Genomic DNA, 21,434 nt, shown 5'->3' with positions numbered 1-21,434 from the left:
TCTCCCCCCTTCATTTTCCCTTCCTTTCCTGGCTTTTAAAAAAAGGTTTTTCCATTGCATGTCCCGTGAGTGTTTATCTAAGATATTATGTAGTCTTGGACCCTCTGCTTACTTTATCCCTAGCACCATTTCTGACTCGCTTAGGATTTCCCAAATCTTCCCTCAGATTACAATATGTGCTTCACAGCTCTTCTCCTTGGGTTCTGTGGATCAACCCATTACCAGTCTAATTTTAGAGTGTTTAAAGATGATGCAACTCTTGAAGATAATGCCTTATTACAAACTCTGTTAAACTAGTCTAAATCATTTTACAGGGAGCATAGGATTGTATTTTGTATAATTTTACAGCACTAGTTGCTGAGAAATGAAAGTGCAAAGCTTACATCTGTATATCATGGCAACCATTTTTCTGGATGACTATCTAATTTTGTCTAAAGTAAAAAAGTTATCTAGGTTCTTTCCAGACCATTTAGATTTTCTAATTTCTGTAAGAACTACAGCCAAAACTTACACAAGGATAGCAACTTTTTAAATTCAACTGTCCCTTAAAATATTGTGCAATGTTGATTTTTGTTCTCAATTTATTAGACTTAAACACCGTGTCAAGAATTAAATTAGAATAAACATATTCACTTTGATCTCAGTATGATGTTCCTTGATTTCTGTGTATTGCACAACCTGTCTCAGAGTTGCAAACTGTATGAAACTTGAATATTAGCAGCCTCTTGCACCCTTTCAACATTTTCAGATATTTGCCACCAGTCAATAAATTTCAAATACTTTTTCATACTCTATAAAGTGTTAGTATGCTGATATAGTCAGTCTATTCTATGTCCTAACCCTTTTTAACTACCTAACAACATTTTCATCTTAAAGTCTTTTTGCAGGATTTTATTTCCAATACAACTTTATATATTGCTAATATTCTTAAGTATTTAAAAATGACTTTCTTCTGTCTCCTTTATAAGCATGCTGAAGAGTATCCTTGAAAAAAAAAAATAGGACTAATCTAATACTCTGTAGGTTGAATTCCATAGCATTGATTTCCTCTTTAAAAATTCTCTCCATATGCTCCTCTGTGAAATGTTACACAATGCCAAAATATTTATTTTCATATTCAGTTGAGAAAGGGTACCCAAATCATATCCATCATATAAATTCAACAATAATCATAATTAAGATCTATTCATCACCTTACACTTTATACAGTGCTTTCAAATAAATCATGTCATTTAAGTAGGCATTTGTACCATTTTTCATTTTAAGGAGAGACACAAGGGGTGAAATGAATTTCTCCAAGCTGTCTAACTAGAAAGCTAGAAAGTAATAGACCCTAGCCCTAGATCTCTACTTTCAAATCATCCTACCAGTCTGACCAATTTCCCATTGTTTAACTCAACAATAAATCATAATTTGAAAGACAACATTGTATGGATTACTTTGTAATTTGGTTTTGCCCTAAATCACTTAATAATTTTACAGTGATACATGCAAAGAGAAAAATGGAGAATATGACAATCCCTGGGACCCCACTTTCATTAATGCTACAATGAAAATCATACCATATTTATACTATGTTCAGTTATGCAGCAGATGATGAAATGAAAGTTGTCCAAATATTTGATTGGGTACCAATTTCATTTCATATTATTTCTAGCTCATCTCATCTGTTAAAAACAAGATAACAGGCCTAAAGAGGAGTCGCTTAAGTTAAGCCCCACATCACCAAACTAGGCCCTAACTTAATTACAGTTTTTGTCTCAGAAATGGAATCTTAAACCAGTCAATCAGGAATCACCTGGTTAGCTGTAGTGAGGTAATCTGCTTGATAGAGCCCTGCAATCCCTTAAAGGAAAGTGACCTTGCCATAACTAATCCACTTTTTACTAGTGTAACTTCCTTGCCCCATTCCCTAATGCCTATACAATTCTTTCATTTTGTATAGCTCCTCATGGTTGCTTTCTTTGTATCTGTGCCACAGAATACTGCCCAATTCATGAAACATTAAATAAACCCCAAAAGATCTTTAAAATATAGTCAGTTAAATTTTTTAATACATTCTGAAAAAGAAAAGCAAACGAACCCCTTTACCCCTGTTTTGCCTCTACCGCCCAATCATTTTAAAAATTTTTTATTACTTTTTAGTTTAAAAAAAAATTAACATGTAATATTTGTTTCAAGGGTACAGGTCTGTTTGTGATTCATCAGTCTTACACAACATCCAGTGCTCACCACAACGCATACCCTCCCCAATGTCCATCACCTAACCACTCAATCTCTCCAACCTCCTCCCCTCCATCAACCCTCAGTTTGTTTCCTAAGATTAAAGAAACTCTTATGGTTTATCTCCCTCTCTGGTTTCATCTTGTTTTATTTTTTCCTCTCTTCCCCTATGATCCTCTGCCTTGTTTCTTAAATTCTATGTATCAGTGAGATTATATAATTGTCTTTTCCTGACTGACTTATTTCACTTAGCATAGTACCTTCTAGTTCCACCCACATAGTTGGAAATGGAAAGATTTCATATTCTCTTTGATGGCTGTGTAATATTCGTGTGTGTGTGTGTGTGTGTGTGTGTGTGTAGTTTGTACTACTAGATGAATTATTTTTTGAAGATGTAGATCCTCCACTGATGATCTTTTAAAGGTAGGCAACGAGAAATTTGATTTTTCTGGCCCAGATAGATTATTTTATTTTATTTTATTTTATTTTGAGATTTTATTTATTTGACACAGAGAGAGAGATCACAAGTAGGCAAAGAGGCAGGCAGGCAGGCAGGCGGCGGAATGCAGGCTTCCTGCTGAGCAGAAAGGGCTGAGAGGTGGAGCCCTTTGCTGAAATTCTTGAGCACACCCATAAAAAAGAACCCGGGAAGTATACCAAGCTTTAATGCAGTCGGTAAAATGATTATCAACTTCTAGTTTACCTAGATGGGGTGGGGGAAGATGGGAGAGCGAGAGTGAGGGAGACAGAGAGAATGAATACATAACAAATAATTAAAAGGTAGTAGATATCTATATCTGCATATAAATGCATGTTAGCAAGATTTTTGCTAACAAGAATCTTGTTAGAGATACTTACAGAGAACTATCTTTTTATATTTTAAAAGTATCTTTTATTTTTTTTAAAAAGATTTTATTTATTTATTTATTTGACAAGCAGAGACCACAAGTAGGCAGAAAGAGAGGAAGGAAAGCAGGCTTCTCGCCGAGCAGAGAGCCCGATGTGGGGCTGATCCTAGGACCCTGGGATCATGACCTGAGCCAAAGGCAGAGGCTTGACCCACTGAGCCCCCCAGCCAACCCCAGATAGATAATTTTAAAATGTGTTGTTCCTTTGTCTTTCCTCTTTCAGAAATATTTTTTGCTAGGTGCCTATAGCTAAAACCTGCTATTCATGTAGTCTGGAAAAAGATAAAAAGGAACATCTGACTAAATTAAAACCAAAACCAAAAACAACAACAAAATAAAACTTTAAAGCACTTTAGAGGGAGCCACTGATGTGCATAAAATTATTGATGCTAATTACAAATATTTGTGTAATAATGGGTACTTCCTGTTCTCTCATTCTCTCCAGGGAAACTCAAAGCAATACTATTGCAGCATACATGAAAGCAAGGGTATGATCCTAACTTGTATTTTATGGATTCAGGGTTTGGAAAATTAGATAAAATAAATATGTATTCTTTCAGTGCCCAACCAGTACCAGTTAAGAAATTCTGTATTGGAATATGAAAATATCTTGACTACTTGTGTTGATAATGCATGATATCACACCATCTAAAGATTAATATCTCAAGGGAGCTAATTAGAATATAAATATGTTGAATTAAATATAGGCTTTTCTCTCTACTGTCTTTACTATAATCTAATTAGGAAAAATTGTCTAAGACTTAGGTTGGAATCCCAGCACACTTTGGGGGATATTCTTATTTATATTGACAAAACCTTTATAACTTTATTGAATGCCTGACTCTCCTTGCCAAAAATCCTAACAGCAAAACAACTTTGAATAAGTAATAAGTTGGTACTGGGCTGTACTGATCAGTCTCAAAGACTGTCCATATCTGTGGACTTTTCAAGATCCTCCACAGACAAAATCGAACCAAAAGATCAGTCAAAATCTTCTGGTTGAAAGACAGGTTAATCTTTAAGGCTTACTAAATCATCTGAGGAAGAATAGTTGAGATCAGTTGTAATGAACAGTCTTGGGGCTAAGACAAGTTAATAGCATTGTCTAGATTTGATGAATTTTTCCTCCTTTCAAGGATGGAATTTTTAGATCTTGATATTTTAGACTTCTAGATTATTGGTTTTCATGCAGACCCCATTCCAACCCTATTACTTGTGATTTCCTCCCCCCACCCCCATCTACCTTTCTCTGTTGGTGCTTCAGTTTTCATAAATTCTGACTGACAAATGGGTAATTATGATACCACTTTCCTTATGTAAGTTCAGGACAAAATGAAAGCACTTTTAATTAATATTTTTACACACAAACACACCATTTTAAATTCTATGATCTTCCCCGTTCTCTTATTTTTCCCGGCTTTGAGTCAGGGCTGCCACTCCGTCTAGTAGCCACTTATTAGGGTGCAAGAGCTCTCCTTGCACCAAGCCTGGAAGTGCAGTCCTCTCCCTCTGTGTTTCCCAAATCTCCATGAAGTGAGTTTCCTGTTCAAAATCTATCCTGATCTGGCTTAACACCTTTAACTCTGAGCCATACTGACCTCAAGTAGCATGCTACTATTCCCTCTCAACTGCTCAGCCCAATCCTAAACTGTTCCTTGTTTATTTCCCTAAATGCCAGAATATGGTGTTGAAGAAAACTTCACCTGAAGAAAAAAGGTAAAAATAATAGATCATTGCTTTGGAATCAGCCTCCCTGATCATCTCCTTATTCGCCACTCTTTCTGTAGCACAGGTGTCTTTTGCACTTGTGGAAGCCCAATCAGGAGGAAAAATCATTTGACATAGTAATCTTCAGGGAGTTGAAATACTTTTACAGATTATGCGGATTCATCCCCCAATCTCACTCAAACTCTGCTTTTCAGAAGGGAGCATAGGATTGTATTTTGTATAAGCACTGTGTCTAGTGAAGTGTGTCCCCTGAACAATAGGATTCTCAAAGGGGAATACTAACTTTGTTGAAATGCATTTTGTCCCTACTACACTAGTGTCTATTAGTGTAAAGGAAGAGTCATTCAAATTTTAGAGACATCAAATTATAATACTACCATAAAATGAAGGTTAAAAGGCCTTCGTAATTAAAGTAAATAAAAATGATGACATGAGGTCTCACTAAAATATCTACTTTCAGAGTTGGTAATTGGAAGTATTTCAGTGACTTCTCACCTCCCTTCAGAAAATGTTTACCAAGTGGATATATTAACGTAAAAAGCATTTTCTCTTTCTTTTCATTTTTGGAGTCAATTATTTCTCAACATGAGGTAAAACACTGTTCCAGCCCAATCAGAGAAACTTCAGAGCCAGAAATAATCATGATCAGATTCATTAGTTAAATTATAATCAAATAAGTAATAAGGAAAGCAGAGCTACTATAAGCAAATAGATGTATTTACAAAAATTATCTTTGAGAGGATTATGGATGTCTTATTTCATTGGAATAAAAGGAATCCTCACTTTCATTCCTTCTCCTGACTCCATTTGTGGTGAAGTATTCCAAGTGGATTCATTCTGTGGTAAAGAGCTGAACACAAAGAAACTGCTGAAATAGAAGGCTTTTACAAAGCAGCTACTGAGATCTACTTTTTTGTTCTGAGCTGGAAGTCTATTGAATGCATGCACAGGGGTGCTTTGTTTTTAACCTCCTCACGGTGGTGTCCTCTAACGATTTGTTTTCAAATTCTATGCTTATGAAGAGAAATGGACAGGGTCCCTTAACGGTCCTCAGATGAAAGCAAATACCACAGCAGATAAAGCATAAACATTTTACTGACTGGAAATCATAAGAAAGAACAGCAAGGAATCGAGACACTTTATTTTTAATTCAATGAATAAAATGTTTGGTCATAGAATCAAATTCATTAAACATTCTTCAATTTGTATTATGTTATAAATACAAATCTTGCAAAATCAGTCTTCTATTTAATTAAAAATCTTGAGTTCTGGCCAAAGAGTAATTTGTCCTAAATAGTGCTATTAATCGAACACACTTGAAGAATTCATTTGACATGCTTCACGTTGGTCATTACATTACAAAATTGGCCCTGCCTAGAAGTGCTTAGTCGTCCTCTCAACAAATGGTTTCTGAAGGTGTGCTTTGGGATAGGCACAGTGAGGTGGCTAACTTGCTGAAACTTTAAAAGATAAGTGACCTGTATTTTTAGTTGTGTAAATTATTATGTGGAGTACATTGACCCAGATAGTAAAATTAGACAAGGAAGACTTTATTCAAGAATATTACAAGAGGGAGACAAGCTAGAACTAATTCTGAGCTCTACTGAAAAAAAGACAAGAATTTTTAAGAGCTGGAGTAGGGGACCATAGGCAGCCTGTGTTTGCTAATCTGACCTACTCAAAGAACAAATGTTCCCTTGGACTGGCAACTAGCTTTTAAAAAATATTTTTGAGATTACATTTCAAAGGGGCAGGAAAATTTTACAAGTTACTAAGATAAATGCTCTAAGAAAAGGGAGGTCAGGGCCTAGGGTCAGGAAGAAACCTATATAAAGACTAGTTCAGGGTAAGGGGAACATTAATGTTCCCCTTGGTCAGTGGAGAAGAAATAAAAATTAACTCTAAACTGAGTTCAAATGATTAATGTAAATCACATAGATCATCTTAGCTAAAGAATCTGTGGTAAAATCATGTGTGTGTTCATTTTGATTCACTTTGGAGTATCTATTCATCTCTGTGAGGAGTAGAGACCTGCAAATGTCAGTTTTGCTTGTCATTGGAGTGGATATTAAAATGAACTAAAGTTTATGTTGTATACATCACCCTGCAAACATAAAGTCTCCATAATCATTCAGCATGTTATGGTGCTTCTGTTCAGTATAGTACTATAGGCTGGGCCTGTGGAATCCATTGAAAACACTTGCCTCTGTTGAAAACCCACCCTCTGTTTTTTGTTGGAAGAAAGACATAGGAATACATAGATTGTGGCCTATGTTGATGTTTAGCATTATTGTAGGAAATATTTAAGATGAAAATTGCCACAAAACATTTTTTGTATATAAAGCAAGTTAGAGAACACTAACCCACTCAAAATTTTAGCATAAAAAATTTGCTATACACACATACAGTTTCCTTTTGGGAAAAATGCTAGGATATACATCTCATTACAGGACATGTATCTCATAAATGAGGTACAAACAAAAGTGACCAGATATTCTACAAAGAGAAAAACATTAAGTCTTTAGGACTACCTTTATAAAATTGCATTGCAAAGAGTCCTCTATGATTGGTGAAATAATCTTGAGAGTGAAAATAATGTTGTTTTTTGTAACTGCCTAATATCATCAGAGTGACTCTTATTGTTTCTGAGAATAAAATAATTGAAGCAATTTATCCTCAAGACAAGTGCTATATAACTCTATCTATTATTGCTGTTGTGAATATAGTCAAAAGTGTTTATAGTACAGTTTGAATAGAACAGACCAGATGTCTAAGTGTTGTTTCTTTTACTAGTTGTGGAAATCTTGCTTGCCAAATGACAGTGACAAATGGCAAACTACCTATTAGAGTACAGAGCTTCTTGTGGGTAGGTGATGTTATAGTTCACCTTATACACATATTGGGTCCTATTAAGCATTTAAACACTACTTAGGGAACACATATGTAAGGAAATGTTATTTGTATTTGGATCTTGGCAGTATTTCAGTACAGAAAATGGAAATAACCAATACATATTTACTTAATTCCCATGGAAAGAGGATATTTGAAAACTAGAGCCATTTGCAAGTTTTGTTTTCCCCTCATAATCACAGAATTACCATATAATTTATTATCCAAATTAGGACCCTTTTGTTCAGAAAAAAAATACTAAAGAGGATAGGGTTCTCAGTCATATATTGGAGTGTCTATTACTCTACCCATTTTATAGAGAAGGAAACTAAAGTTTATTTATTGGTAAAGCTTGACTCTATATAAGGTATCTTAGAAGAAAATAAATAGAAGCCATTAGAAAACACAAATGTTCCACCCATATTTTGATAAGATTTGTGGAACGCTTGTTTCCTAAAGCCTTTCTGTAAACTTCAAGTCCCTCTGGGCACCATTCTGGATGTGGGGGTACTGGTGAGAACCTCATTTGTGATCAGTGAAAACTACTCTAGCTTAAGGCTTTCTAAAGCTACAAGGGGATTAATTGAAAGTAACCAAGCACATTTTAAATAATGAGAATTACGTACAGCTTATAAGCCATAAACTTAAACATAAAAATATGTGTTCCGGGGGCATCTGGGTGGCTCAGTGGATTAAGCCTCTGCCTTCAGCTCACGTCATGATCCCAGGATCCTGGGATCAAGCCCCACATCTGGCTCTCTGCTCAGAGGGGAGCCTGCTTCCTCTTCTCTCCTCCCTCTCCCTCTCTTTCTCTCCCTCTCTGTGATCTCTGTCAAATAAATACATTTTAAAAAAGAAAAAAATAATGTGTTGGGAAACTACAAATATAGTGAGATAGGGTTCCACTGTTAACCTTACATTGTTCCACTAAGTAACTTTCCTATTCCCGTGGAATAGAGAAATATGTAGCTAGTTGATTGTTTTTATTTTAAGGAAATTGTTTTTGTTCTTGTTCCATCTAAATTCCTCTTCTCCTGCTGTAGGTTTTGTTTATTATTTCCTGCATTGCAAGATGGTTTGGACCTGCTATGTTTTATCAGAAGGTGGCTTTTTGGTTTGTAGAGAAGTAGGTTTATGGTTGCAAAAAGTTCACACTTCAAATTTTAAAAAAAATCTATTGTCGTATTTTTCTGTTTCTATTCTTAATTTCCCAGAAGTTGTAAAGATCCTCTGTGTCCAATACTGTCAACAATATCTGCTACAGAATTTTGCTATCTCTGTGTGTTGTATAGCACTGAGCAGGTTTTATTTTGTCCTCCTGAGCATCCTCTTCCTTTTGTAATTATCAGGAAAATTGTGGGGAAAGTACATTTCAGAAGAAGACTGAGCAAAAAGTGCACCATCCATTGGGCAAAACCAATGATGTAGACATTTTGTACCAGTAAGCATATTCCTTGGCTATAACACATCAGGGTTTTAAAGTTGAAACATTTCATGGCAGAAATAATATGATTACAAATTCAAAATTACCTAGTTTTAAAGTATAGTTAGTCATTAATATAGTATAGTATCTCTGTTCTATGATTTACCAATGTCCCATAGAAATCTCTCTTTTATCTAAAAATATATTGGCAGATCCATCTAATTCTGTCTGAAATACTGGTTTCGAGTAGGTACTTTCCAGTAAGCTTTGTGCCTCTACCCTTTCTAAAAAGTAGTTAATAATTGTTCTTTTCTATTCCCTATTTAATGTATAGTTATTGTGTATTTTTAAAAAATGTCTTGTTTTAACAGATATTTACTTTGGTGGACTGTTGGTTGTTCTTTTTTAATTACCTGAGCAACCACACAAGTTCTAATCACACCAGATTAGATGACTTCTGTTAAAGTATAAACTATAAAAGAGTCAGTTATTTTAAATATATGATGACCGGGGATAAAGTTTTCTTCTGAAAATGGGTATTGTGTGCTTAATTTAAAATTTTTAAGATCTGTTCTTTCTCAATAATACAAAATTATATGTATATTTAAGAAGTAGAGAAGTTAAAAAAAAGAAAGAAAAGAAAAGAAAGAAAAAAATTGGACTTCCATAATTGCAGTACCATAAGAAATTGATTTACTCCTTCTACAGTGTGATTCAAAAATCTGAATGCTTGACTTTCATACACACTATAGTCAAAAGTACATGAAACTGATTTTGTGATTAATGTTATTTCAATTATATCTTAACCTTTACTAAAGTGCCATTTTCTTCAGTAGATATAGATAAATCAATATTATGCAATTGTATACACATGAGTTATAAAATTACAACACTAGGGAATTTATAATGAAACCTTGACTCTAGGATTGACCAAACATGAAAAGAATGTCTGAATAAGGCTAGGGGTATCAGGATAAAAGAATTGATGTGAATAATATCAAAATCTAAGTCAAGTGTTACCCTTTGTATAAATTCTCATTTGCTCCTTTGTAAATTTTATCTTATATTTGCATAATGAAGTGTTACTGACCATTTATTGTATACAAGTACTGGCATAGATATATTATATATCATAATTTGGGCATGGGCATTAATTTTAAGTAGCTCACAGTCTGAGACAAGAAGAAGAAACAGGTATATATAATTTCAGTCACAGCACACTTAGTGCCAAGAAAAAGCAAAACACATACATTGCTGCTGGAATACGAATAGTAGTCAACCTCAGGAGGTATGGAGGACAGAGAGAATCCCTAGGTGTAATTGAAAGTTTGCCATCATTGTCTGTGCAAAGAAATACCAAAACACAGTGAATTTTTGGAGACCAGGCTGTATAATGCCTTGGGGAAAAATGGATTCTTCCCAAATTTTCCAAAGAGAAACCATAATTTTTCAAGATTATGTTGTCACACTCAATTTTTATGTCAGAATTTGAGAAAGGTTAGACAATCCTGCCATGTCTCTATAAAGTTTACAAATAAGTTTTCATCCCCCAATAGTTTTTATTTTTTTGAAGATTTAATTTATTTTTTTGACAGAGAGAGAGAGAGAAAGCACAAGCAGAGGGAGTGGCAGGCAGAGGGAGAGGGAGAAGCAGACTTCCTGGGGAGCAGGGAGCCTGATGTGGGACTCAATCCCAGGACCCTGGGATGTTGACTTGAGCCTAAGGCAGATGCTTCACCAACTGAACCACCCAGGTGCCCCCATCCATGCTCACAATAGTTTTTAAACATTTCATTAGAAAAATATCAACCAGTCTATGATTCTAAATTATTTCGTTATCTATTATTATCAATTTGACCTCAGGTGAAGGATAACAAACTTTGACTGGAAACGAATCAATACCTATTAGGGAAGTGGCTATAATGGAAGAAAGCAGATGGGCTCTGGAGCCAGACAGGTCTCTTTCAAGTGGGCTCAGATCTCAATTTCTCTATGGCTACTACCTTGACTTTGCATTTCATTCTGCTCTTTGCTCTCCTACGCCCTTGGACCCAAGCCCCTTTTATTCTATTCTTTCTTTGTTCCCCATTGTATTTATCTTCTTCCAATATATGTTATAACCTATTTATTATGTTTTTTGCTTGTTAGTGTGCTCTTCTGTGAGAATTTATGCTTCATGAGGACATCTGGTCTCTTTTGTTCATTGGTACATTCCCAATGTGAAGTACAGTGACATGTAATAAATGCTAAATAAATATTGAATAATTAATAAATGAACAACTGTTAGCACTATCACTCACTAACTATGCGTTTGTTGGATATGCTCAATCCTTTTGAATCTTACTTATGTAGAAATCAAGTCAAGAATTCTTACTTCAGGGGCACCTGGGTGGCTCAGTGGCTTAAAGCCTCTGCCTTCGGCTCAGGTCATGATCTCAGGGTCCTGGGATTGAGCCCTACATTGGGCTCTCTGCTCAGTGGGGAGTCTGCTTCCCCTTCTCTCTCTGCCTGCTTCTCTGCCTGCTTGTGATTTCTCTCTCTGTCAAATAAATAAATAAAATCTTAAAAAAAAAAGAATTCCTACTCCATACGGTTTAATTTTTTTAAAATGTGTATACTTATGTTATACAGTTGACCCTTGAACAACATGGAGGTTAGGGGTGTCAACCCCCCACATAGTCAAAAGTCTGTATAACTTTTGACTCCCTAAAAACTTAACTACTAATAGCGTACTATTGACTGGAGCCTTACTGTTAACATGAATAGTCAATTATCACATACAAAATATGTGTTAATTTCTAAAGAAAATAAAATCATAAGGAAGAGAAACTACATTTAGAGTACTGTACTGTATGGAAAAAAATCCATATATGATTGAATCTGTGCAGTTCAAACCCATTTTATTCAAGGGTCAACTGTATGTATCTGTAGATATACATATATACAAAGAGAGAGATTGAACGAAGGAATAAGAAAGGAAGAAGGAAAGGAAGGGAAGGAGGGAGGGAAGGAAGATATACTAGAACCCTGAGTATAAGCAGCACTTATATGTACCTGGTTATCATCATGTTCCTTCTTGCTAATTAATGGACACATCTGTAGCCAGAAGTTATTCCTCAAAGTGTAGATCAAATTGTGCTTTGTACCTAAGTGAGATCTTTGAACCCAGTCACACTGATCAGGGTCCTAAATATTCTGCTTACAGCTTAAATACAACTTCTAGAAAAACAAATGCAGATGCTAGCTTATTTGGACAAGTTATAGGGCGGCAAGTAGTTGCAAGTGGCAACTGAGTAAAGGGATTTGTTGGTATGGAAACTGTTGTCATTAACAAACATTTTTTATTAATTCACCATGTTTTCATAGTTTCATTATACATTCAGAAAAATACGTCTTCTTTGAAATTAGTCCCGAACACACTGGAGGACATTGAATTTGACAGGTGATCTCTAATAAAAACAAGAACAAAAAAATGTAGAAGTGCTTTTAGAATTAAAGTATAAAGGGCAAAATAAACAGAAGCACTTTATGAAATTTTATGTAAAAGAACACTCAGTGAAAGAGACATCCAGTGGCTTCCCAATGATTCACAACATGGGACAAGGGACAAAGCCAGGGAGTCTACTCAATACCTCTTGTCTCTATAGAAACAACACTATTAACACCCACTCCTTTTCTATTTCCATGGTGACAGGACACAGAAGTATCTTAGAAAGAAAATGGGTAAAGATAAGAGATCTTTTAAGTGTTGATGGAGGTGAGTGGAGGCTGGTGATGACAGGAAGTATGGATGCTCACTAATCTCAAGTAATTTCTTAGAGTCATGGAAGGATGTTTCAATCAGGGCTTTAGCTCTAGTGATAGATCAGGGCACCATTAGGCTATACTGAGTTCACAAAATAAACATTCCCAAACCACCTGAGTGATTTTACATGCAAATCTTATTAGACTTTATTTGACAATTAAAAGCAAAATAAAGGGTGGGTTTGTTTGTTTGTTTGTTTGTTTTGAGTTTGTTTATTTAAGTAATCCCTGCACCCAATGTGGGATCAAACCCATGACCCCTAGATCATGAGTCGCATGTTCCTCTGACTGAGCTAGCCAGGCACGCCAGAATTAAAGTTTTAAAAAGTGTTTAATAAAAATACAAATAAGGGGAGTCTGGGTGGCTCAGTCAGTTAAGTGTCTGCTTTTGGCTCAGGTCATGATCATGGAGTCCCAGGATCAAGCCCCTCATCGAGCTCTATGCTCAGTGGCTAGCCTGCTTCTCCCTCTGCCCCTGACCCAGCTCCTATTGTCTTTCTTGTTCTCTCTCTCTCAAAATAAATGAATTAAAAAATATCTTTTAAAAATATACAAATAATATGTTCTCCCTTATATTTATTTATACAATATTATCTCATTTTATCATTGAATTGCTACATAAAAGGGAATAGCATTAATATTGTTTAGTTTTTAGAAGAAATAATAAGATGGTATCAAGTGCATAAAGACTATTTTATAGCTTAAGTTGTTTCCAGCTTCTAGTTTATTCTGGTAAATTCGTTCTGAAGGAAATTTTCCAAAAATACCAAAGATTTAGAAGATGAAAAGAGAAGGGAAGGAAAGTACTCAGACAATTTTAATGCCTCTATAGTGGAATTATTCACAGCTAAATAGGCTCTTAGCTCTTTTTCTCATTGACATATGCCAAATATAATATTAACAATGAAATGAAGGACAGACATATTCTCTGCCATCCTCTATATCATTTCCTATGACTCCCTAAAAGTTAAAATTACTTTAAGTTACAGGGAACATGAATCAGGAAAGCTCATGGTAGATTAAATAGTGTAAGAAATGAATGAAGTGCTGTCCTACTGCATGTACCAGCTCAGTTGGATGGGGACAGCCATCCAAAGGCCTGTGTGCTCTAGTCCATGTAGTGGACAGAAATCTTGTGAAAATATTCAGATTGGTATATCTTTCATCTTTAAATAAAAATTCATTATAATTTGCATCTGTGTTTGATGTTCCATGCTTGGTTCTTTCATTGTGAGGGGTTATTGATTTGTAATCATATTTATAACCTCTTTGTTTTGCTTGTTAACATTTCCCTCATGAAGTCTCTCTTTCTAGTTTTGAAAGAATAAAGATAACACCCTTGGAAGATTACTGCCATGCCTTCTTTTATAGTGATGCACCTTTCAGTAGAAAAATTTCCCCAAGGACAGTCATATTTGACACAAATTCCCAGATTTGAGGGAATAAGGTAGCTGTGACAGTAAGACTGGATTAATTGGTGTAATGGGAAATGCCCAGGTACCCTTGCATGCTTAACCATCCAATTGGTGTCTGCAAGAGTTTCATTCAGTAAAACCTTTCAAGCACCAGGATATGTTCATTTTTATCAGTCACTGGTGAAACCAAGTTGTAGTTTAAGAAACATAATTTCAATTTGAAAGTAGAACAAATATTATATCAGCATTACTCTCCTTAAATAAAAGACTTAGATAAGTAAATTAATCAGTGAATTAATCAAATCACATTAGTATTTCCTAGGTTATAACAAATCTTTTATTATTCTTATTCTCTGCAATTTTAGAGCTGGGTAAGAGAAGATTGTACCTGAACCATAACACTTATGTCATTATTTAAGGACAATAATATAGTTAATTTTATAGAAAAGAAATTATCAGTAAAACTGGCCATTTGTTATTATTATTCAACTCTAAAGAGTATGTCAGTAGTTTCTCCAGAAATAATCTCATATATGTCTATCTCTACTTTTAAATTTATTTGATGATGTTATCCTTTAACTATTTTTTTTTTAAAGATTTTATTTATTTATTTGAGAGAGAGGCAGTGAGAGAGAACATGAGCGAGGAGAATGTCAGAGGGAGAAGCAGACTCCCCGTGGAGCTGGGTGCCCGATGCGGGACTCGTTCCCAGGACTCCGGGATCATGACCTGAGCTGAAGGCAGTCATCCAACCAACTGAGCCACCCAGGCGTCCTATCCTTTAAGTATTTTGAATTGTAATTAAAATTGTATATTTATTGTATGAATGATAATGAATGAAGAAATTTAAGTTGATGAATTTAAATTAAATTAGGTTATCAGTGTTGCTAAAATAAACACCCACATATTTTGTATTATAACAAAATTACTAGTTTTTAAATCATTAAATATGTAAAAATGGTGCAAAAAATTACTAGCAATTTTTACATGTAAATTCCAGGACTTCTTCAAATAGATGGTCCAATAAAAACATTTCCTTTTTTCTTCCTATTTTTATATTTGTAACTATACTTTATTTAGAAATACATAATGAACTAGTATGAAATCTGTGGTATGTATATATTGCTTATTTAACATGTAACTTAGTTGCTTAATTTTATGTAATAAGTTATTACAGTGGCAGTTTAGCCACTATCTTATCTTTTAATTGGCTTTCTGTGAGGCCAACCCACGTAGTAAGATATCTCACATATGGGAAGTAGTATGTTTGTGTCATTGAAAATCCATGGGTTATGGTTTTGCCTTTTACGAGATTATTAAAATCTTTTTTCTCTCTAGGTCACATATCAGTTTGCCAAAGCAATTTTTAAAAGCTAAAAACACTTTGCCAAAGTAAAGTTGGTACTAGGTGGTAGAGTGGAAAAGAATGGACTTTGAAGTGGGGCAATTCTGCATTTGAATCTACCTTTGACAATCCTTTACCAAGTGAGTGATATTGACCTATTTAGTTATATTGCCCATTCTTCATTATCTCATCTGGAAATAGGAGAAACAGTATCCGTAAGGAGTTTTTGGTTATGAGAAATAATATCTGCAAAAACACAGCCAAGAATGTAGACTATGATTCAAGTTTAATAAATATCAGATGAAATATAACAAAACTTTAATAGGACAAAGCTTTCCATGAGTTTCCTCTTCATAATGTAAAATAAAGGAAAAGGAAGGGGACTTAATATGTAATGACCGCTTTGTTTAGTCAGCTTCTGCACCAAAAGTCAATACTTTTTTCCCTATTTTAAAGCACCTTGGGTAACTGAAGCACTCAAGTTAAATAAAAGGGCACAGCTCCTCCCTCTCCCCCAACATGTGAGTCAGTCTTATGACATTGACACATTAGCCAGGAGTCCCATGTCTTTCCCCGGGCACAAGATTTTGCAGAACTTCAGTTCATGCCACAAGGAGACCAGAGCAGTCACTCTTCTTCCATTTGACTTGCACAGGCCACTTTTTCATGGCTATTGCAAGGTTGGGGAGAACGGAGGGTAGAGCCCACACCTCTTTCTCTATCCACACCTCTCAACAGTTTCTTTTTTACCATCCTTTCTACTCACATTTTCCTTACTCTAGTAATCTGTATTTACATCTCCAGTCCTAGGTATTTTGACATATGTTATCCTCACTCATAATTTTTTGCTGAGTAAAATACGTGCTAAATTGCCCTTTAAAACCTAAACAGGAAATACTATTATTACAACACAATACTAGTTCTGTATAATTAATCTACTAGATAAAATAGTGCTGGAAGGACTGAACCATTAGAATTGAGAATAATCTTCTAAAATGAGGAAATAGGACATAAATGTTTCTGGAGTCCATTTCATGTAATCAAGTTTTATTTACCCACACTAATAAATGGAGAGTGAATACTATGGCATGAATAATCTCAGATAATAACGTTTGAGAAATAGATAAACCAATGGTCATTCCCAGAATTTGAAATGCTTGGTTTTTGTGGGTATGCTGGTTTATATCACTTTTATCTAATTACTCTGTTCCAGTCTGTTTGATATGACGATGTCTCTATACTTTCTATTACTTACTCTATACTTTCTGTTTATATACTAAATATACAGATTACTGATCAAGCAAAGGTGCTGGCTGTATAGGAATTACCTGTATTTTAATCTAGGTGGGAGATAATTTATTAAAAAAATGTAATAGAATAGCAGTGTGGCCTTATGGAAAGTAGTGAATCCAGACTATATTCTTCATCTTAACAAATAGATAACAAGGAAAATAATTACAAATGGCATTAATTGAATTCACTGTTGTTGCATTCCTAACACTTTCCCCTACAGACTTTCTATGCATCATTTCACAAAATCCCACAAAATTTCACAGGTTGCCAGATTTAGCAAATGAAAATATTGGATGCCCATTTATCTGAATTTCAGATAATTTTTTTCATTATAGGTATACTCCATGCAATATAAAGACATACTTAAATTACTTGTTGTTTATCTGAATTCAAATGTAATTTGGTATCCTATAGTTTATCTGGCAACCCTAAAATTGCTTTAATCATTATACACCGTTATTAGTAATCCCCATTATAAAGAAAAGAAATGGAGGCTAAATCACTTGTTCTGTGCTATATGGATATTTAGTTTGGAATAAAATCAAAATAGTCTGATAGTCCCATTTCATAGTTCATGCTCCTCAGTGGTTCACTCTCCGCTCTACCTCAGTGGCAAGCCCGATGAGCCAAAGCCTGCTGCATGTGATCGCCGTGGTCCCTTCTCAACTCTAATCACCCATGATGTAGTCCTATTTATCAAGGTACAAAGGGGTTTACCGTTTAAAAGTTAATTCCACTTCCTTTCTCTAAAATGAATGCCTTTATTTTCACAGCATCATTAAAACAGCACTAATGTAAATAATTTTCACATTTTTTGAGAAACTTTCCAGAGATCATCGTGCCATAACCAGCCAATCACTAACTCTATTAGAAAATTGATTTCTGTAATATATCCAATGGCCTTGCAGTTTCTCTCCAAAGTTTTATGTGCTAATTACTACCTATTTACTTGTAAAAATTCTAATAAAATGTGCATCGATTTAAAAATAGGGGAAAATGCTCCTTCAAGTAACTACTGTGGTTCATTCTCTCTACTGTAAAATGGATCCTGGCCATGACAGTTACAAAGGTTGTATTATGCATACTATGGACTTGAAAGCTCAGAGGCGAAAAGGACCTCCCAGTCATATAAAAAGTAATTTTAAAGAGTTGTAGGGTTTGGGAGGAAGGATGATAAGGAGACGTTTCACTTTGGGCTCAGTAAAAGATTTTGAATTTATTTTGCCTAGCATCACCTCTGTCAGGTCCAAGTGACACATCTCATATCATGAGTTAGTTCATTGATAGGAGTCCAAGATTCTATCTTTATTCCAAAATGGAGGCAGCGTAGTTGGCAGCACACAGTTCATCTGACGTGGTTAAATGGGGGAACTGAGCAATGTTTCAGATCCATAGTGGCTATCCTCTGATAGCAGAGAGGATTGTCTTATAATAAAGTAATGGGAAAGAAAATTTATACATATTCTGGACACAGGTAATGTAGGATATTCAAGGTAAATCCACAAATGGAGACTGGACAATCTATGAGCTTGAAAGACTGCCAAGTAGCTCCATGACACTAGTGTCAAATGGTAATTGCTATGACTGTGGCAATAGCCAAAGACTTGGCAACTTTGTTTCCTGCTCCAGCTCTGAAGAACTGGGTCCACTTGTTGCCTTGGAGAGGGAGAAGGACTTCACAATTAGGGCACAAATAACATAGAGAATAGGAAACCATATTTATTAATGAAAATCATTGGTCCCCTCTGATTTACTGTTTCTGGTCTTCAGTGTTCTACTGGGTTCATTCTTTTAGTTATTTATTTTTCTCCTCGGTAATGTTTTGGTCACGTTCATATGAGACACGTTGTTCAGGATTCCAAGAATAATGTTGATTTGATCAAATATACTGCTAGTCATGTGCAACTCCTAGTTAACTCTAATTTCTTATTCTTTTATGTAAGAAAAAATATCTGAGGGGCTCTTGTGTGGCTCAGTTGGTTAAGTGTCTGCCTTCAGCTCAGGTTATGATCACAGGGTTCTGGGATCAAGCCACACCTTGTGCTCCCCTGCTCAGAGGGAGCTGCTTCTCCCTCTCCTCCCCACTTGTGCTCTCTCTTGCTATCTCTGTCTCTCTTTCTCAAATAAAGTCTTCAAAAAAAAAAAAAAGGAAAAGAAAGAAAAGAAAGCATATCTAAGTGTACGAGAGAGATAGACTTAAAGGGATAAACTTACTACCTCACTAATTTATTTTGTAAAGGAAAACATTTGCTAACTCATTATAATATGAAAACATTGCAATGTGATGATCCAAGTATCATAACGTTTAGGATGTGAGCTACTATGTATAAGAATAGGAAGCTATGGCTATGATTATAACATTCTTCTGCCTAAAATCCCTCAAAATCTTTAACTAAGTCATCATAATTCATCAGATACAGGACACTCTTCATAATCTGTTCAAAATTTATCTCTCTAGTCTCTTCCCTTTCACATTCTCTCATGCTTTTCCAGCCCTAGGAACAACATGTCTTTTGCTGTATCTGGAATACATCATGTAATTTAGTTTCTGGTAACTTTGTTTGTGTTTCCCCATCTGCCTGGATCACGCTTTCCCTATATTATATGCATATTCATCTTTCAAAGTTCAAAACAAATGTCACCTTCTCTGTGACATCTTATCTATATACTGAGAATTAATATTTTTTTTCTTTTCGTCATGCTCAAATAATATTTCTTATACCTCTGAATTAGAGTTTTTCTTCAGTAGTATCATTATTTGTTGATAAATTTACCTATGATCATACATAATGAAATATGGTAGAATGCAGCTAATCTGATTTCCTATTATGTCCCCAACAAGATGTCTGTGATTTAAAAGGTGCTTAATAAATACTTGTTAAGTGAATAACTAAGTGGAAATAAACTATGTGCTCATCTTAGACTCTATCATGAATATACAATGCTTATAAACAGGGGAATTCTACAAATACTTAATTATTACTTAACAGTTAATAGGACCAGAAAATAATTTCAGGACCAAGAAAGTAAATGATGTTATTTGAGGATCAGATATAATGGAAAGTAGTATGGTTTAATAGAAAAAGCATGGTCTTGGAAATAGAACTAGATTTTCATTTGAAATTGTCTACTTTGAGTTATGAGGTCAAAGAGTAATTATTTAACTTCTTGAGACTCATTACAGTTGTCACTATAAAATGTGAACAATAATTATAAAGGAGGAGGAGTTATAAAGTGGTGAATTCAATCTCTGATACATAGTAGATGATCATTAAATGTGAATTCACTCCCCCTTTTCTGGAGTCTTCTGAGGTCAACATTTGAACAAAATTAGTCATGATGATGGAACATGCCAGGTTAAAACTACCTAGAAATACGGAAGTTAAAAGAAAAAGATTAGGTCGGCATTGAGTTGTTTAATTATGAAGAGAATAAGGTGAAATTTGCCAAATTTTATCTAAGCCATTTTACAGGGCTACTTTTAAAATTATTTATTAGTAACAGTGTTTCCTATATTTAGTTTTATAATTGTCTTGTTTCAGGTGTAAAAAAAAGTACTAAAATTTTCTTGACATGTTTGCAGTATTTTTTATTATCACACCTAACATCTTTTGTTATTTCATAACTCCACACGGAGTCAGTCTCTTTATAGTTTTTTCTTTTGGAAACTATCTATGTCAGCCTCCTCTGCATGTCTCTATCACATGTATCTTAAACTTTCTTGTGTGTTGTGTAAAACAATACCAGCACCTTCTGCTCGAAGTAGGTAAAAATGACAAGATGAAAAGCTGACTAGGAAAAAAAAAAAAAAAAAAAAAGAACCCTGGCTCATTTGCAAAACAGCAAAATGTTTTCAGTTCCTGCAAAGAAAAACATTTGGAAACAAAGCATAACTTTCAACTATTTTTACACGGGATAATTTCCTTTCAGATCTGTGGCTAGGGCTCATGATAAAATTAACACTTTTGGTAATTAATTGACTGCTTACTTGATTGAAAAAATGTCTAGATAGAACTATTCTTTCATTAAGGGATTGAGGACTTGAGTTAAATAGAAAAATTTATGACTCTTAAAGGATTAAAATATAAGTTAAAATATCACCTAACTATGATTAACAATGTAAAGAGGCTGTTTCTGTCTTTAGTGCAGTGATGTGAATATTCAAGCCAATACTACTCACCCGATCAGGAAACTGTCTCAGGGGTTCAGGATAAACAGGTATATTTTAATTTATGGAAGTTAAGAAACCCAATAGCCATTCTCTTGATAGTAATCAGGGAGGTTGCTCCACATTTATCTCTGTTTACCTTCACCAGGTTATAACCTTGAATTTTCTAGACTTTCCTAGAATATGGTCTTTTTATAGACAAGGGATGTCAATAATACTATAATATCCAATATCTTTG

This window comes from Lontra canadensis, unplaced genomic scaffold (genome assembly GCF_010015895.1).
Source record: "Lontra canadensis isolate GAN:19392208 unplaced genomic scaffold, GSC_riverotter_1.0 scaffold4, whole genome shotgun sequence".
NCBI classification, from domain to species: domain Eukaryota; kingdom Metazoa; phylum Chordata; class Mammalia; order Carnivora; family Mustelidae; genus Lontra; species Lontra canadensis.
Note: the sequence above shows the minus strand (reverse complement) of the source record.